The sequence below is a fragment of the Tamandua tetradactyla genome, chromosome 1 (genome assembly GCF_023851605.1).
Source record: "Tamandua tetradactyla isolate mTamTet1 chromosome 1, mTamTet1.pri, whole genome shotgun sequence".
In the NCBI taxonomy this organism is placed as follows: Eukaryota; Metazoa; Chordata; class Mammalia; order Pilosa; family Myrmecophagidae; genus Tamandua; species Tamandua tetradactyla.
The window spans coordinates 33,784,663-33,791,228 of NC_135327.1; the positions used below are offsets into that span (position 1 = coordinate 33,784,663).

The 6,566-nt window shown below is 37.8% G+C and overlaps 1 long non-coding RNA gene across 1 annotated transcript in view; it reads right to left on the reverse strand.

Annotated features, from left to right (window-relative positions):
- LOC143644662 (uncharacterized) overlaps positions 1 to 6,566 on the reverse strand; it is a 164,366-nt gene that overhangs the window by 155,546 nt on the left and 2,254 nt on the right. The window lies entirely within an intron of this gene.

Below are 6,566 nucleotides of genomic sequence, written 5' to 3' on the forward strand. Positions count from 1 at the left end.
GAAGAGTCTTTGTTTATTGTGTTCCAGCATTTAGAACAGATTCTGGCAGCACTTAGCATAGGGGCTGGTACACAGAAGACAAAATAATTACTACTTGAATGAATGACCAAGTATATGACCGGTCCCAAAACTATCATGTATGTTATGGCTCTACTCAATATCATGAGAAATCATTGCTAAAAATGCCTGCTATAGTCTGAAATGATTTTAATGAAAATAGGTGTTTCCTAAACACCAGTTATATGCACAAGGAGAGACCTGCCTCTCCATCTACTTGGGAACAAAACAGGGTACTGAGAAAGCTGAATCCTCTGGCTGAGGTTATTCAGCCTGCATGGAAAATGCAAAGGCAAGATCTCGATCCAGGTCTGCAGCCACTCCAAGAAATTAACTTTCAGATCACTGGAAGGTGAAATACAAAAAGAAAAACTTTCTTGTAATTCTCTGTGTTTAGCTATTTTTTTTTCAAGGGATTCTGACTCTTAGAGGTCTTATTCCTTGTCTTTGGGTTTCTTTGCTCTCCTCCACTTATCTTCCTCGCTTATTTTTCTCCTTTCTTCAGCTCCTCCCTAATTTGCTTTTCCCTCTGCCGTCCACTTTGGTGCCTCATTTCTTTCCTTTTGCCACCCCCACCAGTCTAGAGCCAAGGCATTTGTTTATTTGGGAGTCTGAACAGAGAAAAGATGTTAAAATCTCTCCACACATTAAAACAAAGAAAAGAACTTTTTATATTTCCTTTCCCGGTCAAAAGATGATCCTTTCTTTCCCTTCACAAAATCCATTTAGGTGTTTATGGACCAGTTATCCTAACAATGACCATCCTTTGCTTTTCCCTCTATGCCAATTAACATTCGTAATTGTCTTTTTAACTGTCTAACTTTTTGTTTGTTGGGTAGAGTTCTCTAACAAGTTTATTTTCAATTTTTATATTTATATTACAATTACAGATAGATATTTATGACACTATACTTCCTAGCATGTTGGGCTTTTAGCTCTTAAAGTTTGTTATAATAAAGAAAGCTTGTGGAAATTTGACAGAAGCGTCTTTTCAGTAATATTTTCTAAAGATAAAATTCACAATAAGCACTTTTTTCGGAGGGTGGGGAGCAGGGAGAGGGCAGGATATGTAGCTCGTAGATAACCAAAAAAATGAGAGAAAACTTTTAAGAAAGATTTGAGTCTGCCGTTTTGGATGCCAATACGGAAATATTTAAGTAAAGAATGAATCAGAACTGCTAAAAAGGAAATGAAATGGAGAGTCTTTTTAGCAGAAAAATTGTTCAATCAATTGACCCTTCGACTTGTTTTTCAAAATCTATACATTTTGCTTGTCAGGTTACGCAATATGTAAGTGTCCTGATAAGAATGTTGAAGGGATGACCCACTTGGTTTGATCACTCAGGTTACTAGCCCACAAAAGGAAAAAGATAATATTTGAAAAAAACTCTTAAAAGGTTGTGAATTTGTGAAACACCAACATACGTTTCAAAAAGAGCTTTATAAACAAGAATGTTCATTGAGATATTATCTATAATAAAGAAACACTGGTAACAACTCAAATATATAACAAGTATGGGCTAAGTAAATTAAGGGTTCATTCACAGAGTGAAAGATTACATTAAAAGACAAATTTATGAAGATTTTTTTCTAAATGAGGTGCAAGAGGCTTATGATAGCATTCATATTCAGTGAAATAAACCGAATACCAAAAAATATTTTTAAAACGATCTTAATTCTGTAAAACAAATGATATTCATGGAAGAAAAAGTAGAAGGAAATTCACAAAAATGTTAATTTTCTTTAATCTGCAGGAGAAACTGATAAATTACTCACATTGTCACACTAGTGAATATGGGATTGCGATTGTGCCAAGTACTTTGGGGGGGAAGGTCGGGATGTTGGGGGTTGATCTAGTTGGTGAGGTTAAGAAGGTTCCCTGAAGAAGATAAGATTTGAATTTTAACTTCATACATAAAAGTCTTAGTAGCAAATATTTTACTATTTTTTAAAAAGTATTAGGTGGATGCTAATACAACCTTGAAATCATGTTCTCAGGGTTCTCAGATCTGGGTTTCTCAGTCTCAGCAGCATAGACTGTTTGGGCCAGATAATTCCTCCCTGGAGGTGAGGGTAGGAGAGTGGTGTTGGGGCAGGGGGCAATGGTCCTATGGGTTGTAGGATATTTTGCAGCTTCCCTCTTCTCTACTCCCTAGATGCTAGTAGCAGCCTCCTAGTTTGTGGCAACCAAAACTGTCTCCAGACATTATAAAGTGTCTCCTACGGGTAAACCACTCATCATTCGGAACCACTGTTGTAGCCTCCATTTCAGGTGGACTTAAAGAATGAGCATTACAAGTGGGTGCCTGAGATTGACCTGAATACCACATGCATGGACTACAGTGAGCTAGGTAAGTGGCTGGGGGCCACGGAGACAGGCACAGAGTCCTGTTAGTCTTCAACTTAAGAACCACTCAAACCTGCAGGAGAAATGTCATTTCCGGCAATTCATTCCTGCTTTAACAAACTTGCTGGAATACTAATATGTTGTTTTGTGGTTTTTTTTGAGTACAGTCATAGACCTCAATGCATTGGCCCCAAGTAGGAAGACTAATAGGAGCTAAAAATTGATCAATACCAATTTGGAATTGATAAAATGGCAACAAGCAGAGAGATATCAAAACGAGGGTGGGTATCATCAGTTAAGTGGTAATTAGTGCAATTACCCAGACTTTCTGACCATAAATCAGCCAAACAGAGGTGCTTTGGGCCAGTACACTCAGAAAAGCGGACACTTGGCCCTGTTATAAAGCACTCCCAGTGAATTACAAGCATGATTTCTGAAGCAGTTTTAGCCCAACATCTAAATCTCTAGATTTGAAGAGTGACTTCCAGATGAATTCTAAATGCCTTCCATTTGAGGTAAGCAGATATCAAATTGATGAAAGTCCATAGCTTCCAAGAGGTTGGTGCATGTTAAGAAAAAGGCCATTCTTTATACTTCCCGAATCCAAACATTGCATTTCCCACATTAAAGTCCCAGTGTTACAAAATTGGTCAATGCACTTCCTGGCATGAATAAAGATCCAAAGAGGGCAATACTTCTGCAGTGGCAGGTCGTGATTTATGGGGACCAACCAGCCAGTGTAGTCATTTTGAGCTTGAGATGCTGGGAATCGCATATAGGAAAAAAAAAACAACAACGCATAATTGTGGTCCTTTCAATTATAGACATAGCCAGGTATTTGTCTTTTTGAAAACAGCTTCATTTAGGTATCATTTACATGCCATAAAATTCACTCATTGTAAGTTAAATGATTTTTAGTAAATCTATATAGTTGTACAATCACCACTACAATCCAATTTATAATTGCCTTTCAACACTTTATTTTATATTCGAGACCCCCAAATCATTCATTTGTTTATTCATCCATTCATTCATCATTGCCACTTCTGTATGTCCACTGCTGTGGCTAACTGCCAGGGATGCAGTGATGAGGGTGTTTGCCTTTGTGGAGTCCACAGTGTGGGAGGTTGGTCCATGAACAATAAACAGATATATGATTAAATCTGTAATTGTGAATATAGAACTATGCTATGAAAGCAAAGAACCGGCTCTAAAAGATTAACACTAATAAGCAAGACCTAATTTGGTTGAGGAAAGGTCAATGTTAGGAAGGGAAATTTGAGCTGAGATTGGAGGCTTAGGACCAGGTGAAGAGAGGCTAGGAGTGGAGAAGAAAGGTCCAGGCAGAAAAGACCAGTGGTGGGATATTAGGGAGTTTGAACTTCTGAGTTGCACTAAAATTTGTACCCTTTAATTGGAAAGTTATTTAATTCACATATTCAGCATGTGTTTGTTGAGTGCTGACAGGGCTCTGGGCTGCAGTTTTCCAATCAGTGAAATGGGAATAAGAAAGGATTTTAATGAGCATAAAATAAGATATGTATTCCAAATCTCTTCAGAAACAGTAAATCCTCTGTGTTTATAGAGTGCTTGCTGAAAGATATAACAAGAAGTGAAATTCCCAACAATTCCCATGGCACAAACATTGGAAATGACTGGACTGGATAAACCCATTAAATGACATTAAAGTTAAAAAGTTGAATATCTTCAAATCTGATCATTTTTGTTTTCTAACTCTGGGCCCATTCAGGTCTTCTGGTTGTTTAAGGAATATTAAACAATCAAAAATTACCTTTGATGAGGGACTCACCCTCTGCCTGATACCCTCTTACAACCTCTCAGCTTTGCTGTCTGTTCCACTTCTCCTGCATACCAACTCCTGGCTGCAGGGCTTACTATAGAGGTAAAAACAGAATGGGCACTCTCCTTTTCTTTCATTTGAGAAAAACTTTTCCTTGACATTATCCAATGGAATGATTTCCACAGACCCTGGATTTTCCAGGATAGGCTTAATTTAACAAACGTTTTAGCATGCCCCAATTTGTACCTTATTAGATAGTTTGTCTATAGCCAAAAGGCAGGGACTGGGGTGTGACAGAATTTTGGAGTCGAGTGAAAGGATCGATCTCAGCTACTTCCTAATGAAGTCACTTCACTTCTTTGAGCCTTGGTTGCCTCATTTTCACAATGGAGATAATAGCAATGCTGACCTTCCTGGGAAGATAAAATGAGACCGTGTGCATTAAGTGCAGCATGTAGCCCGCACCAGGGACTCAATCAATTATTATTATTATTATCACTTGGATATTCAACTGGCACAACTTTACTATCTTGTGCTAGACAGAAATGCCTAATACGCTTTAATTTAACTATCAACTACGAAAATAAATAAAAAACAACTGTGTCTTACATGAAGTTTTCCTTAAAATTCTTTTGTTTCCTGCACTGGAAACCTACTGTGCATTCATTTACACTTAAGTTGTATCTCCTGCCACACAACCATAGGCAGAAAAGGTGTTCGGAATATCAGTAGATTAGTCGACAGGCAGGTGTTGATTGGCCTTCTTACTCAGTATCAGAATTCTAAATGGATTCTCATGTATTATTAAACCAAACTATCTTTCCAACTTGGGCTGTTAACTGTAATTCTACCTTATTTGCTTTAGGCGACACATAAAACAATGCAAAACATTTCAAATAGAGACTCAAAAGTGAGAAGTTAACCCTCCTTCCTTCAAAACATTTTTACTGAACATAAAATAGATGATCAAGCTGATTTATTTTCTGCCTTGGGTTGTCCAAACACCCAGGTGAACATATTTAATGAACCCGACATACCATTTTGCTTGCCTTCCTGATTGGCTTGCAAGAAACTCTTACAAGCTAAGAACGTGATGAATAACTAATCAAGAAAATGCAATGCACAAATGTGGAGGAAGAGTTTATAGTTGCTCCATAAAAACACATGCCCAGGAGCAGCATGGAAATACAAAGACTTAGAAGACAGAAAATTTCCTTATCTATTCAACATTTATTGAGCTGTTAGCGAATTAAATATATATAAATTTACTGTATTGATATATACACATATATGATGTATGTATACACACACACCCACACGCACATATATACAACTTTAGAAAACTGCAGGCATCCCTGTGTAAGGATGATACAATCACTATTTTTATGTCTATCTTTTATATTAAAAAGTTTGCATTGCAAGAAATTCCAGTAGTGACTGGTAACCAACACCCAGTTATGCTGACATTGTCTATAGTTCTTAAGTCATTGCTTTTCCACAGGAGATGTAAATTTTCTCTGAAGAGTATTGTCTCTGTAATAAAACGATGTTATCAGGCATTTATGGCTCATGAGGGAAAATGCAACTGCTTGCTGTTTTGATATTATCTAGGACTGTGCTTGCTTTTAATCTGCCTTTTCTATATTTAGTAGTCACTCATTTTAAAGCTAAAAAAAAACAACCAAGGTCACATTGTACCAACAACTAATCCTTGTGAATATGAAACCTGGGAGCTATTACTTAGCATTTAAAGGAAGAAAAGGTGAGGAGGTAATCTGAAATTTTGGAAATTCGAGGCCACTTTAGGAGTTCATGGGATGGGAAAATCGAATAAATCACCACGCACCATTCTTCAGTCATCTCGAAACTCGGTTTAAACTTTTCATTTAAAAAGGTGAGAAAGAATACAGCCTAGCTTTTTTTTTTTTTTTTTTGGTAGAGGTAAAAGCCAAAATATTCCACTGAAAAGGCCTTCCTTCCCGGCTTGAGGGTATCAATTTTACAAAAGTAATTCCTGCAGCACGCTACTAAGCACAGACCCGTCCCAAAACTTTTAATGTAAACTCCCAGTTTTAAATAAGTACACATTTATTTTCTTTTTCCCCTCCAAGGGCCCAGACAATTGGGACGAGGATGGGACCCCTTCTGATTTCATCCACACCCCAGCCAATCTGAGCCCGGATGCTAATTAGCTGCGCTCCCCTGATGAACACGCCTTTGTCACATGTAGGGCCGGACTACAAAGCCCAGAATGCCTCGCCCCTCCCTGATCAATGAGGGCTTATTTAAATGATCTCTGAGGTCTTGGACCCAGGCCAATCAGCTGTCAGGGCTCATGATAAATCGCAATGCATTATTGAT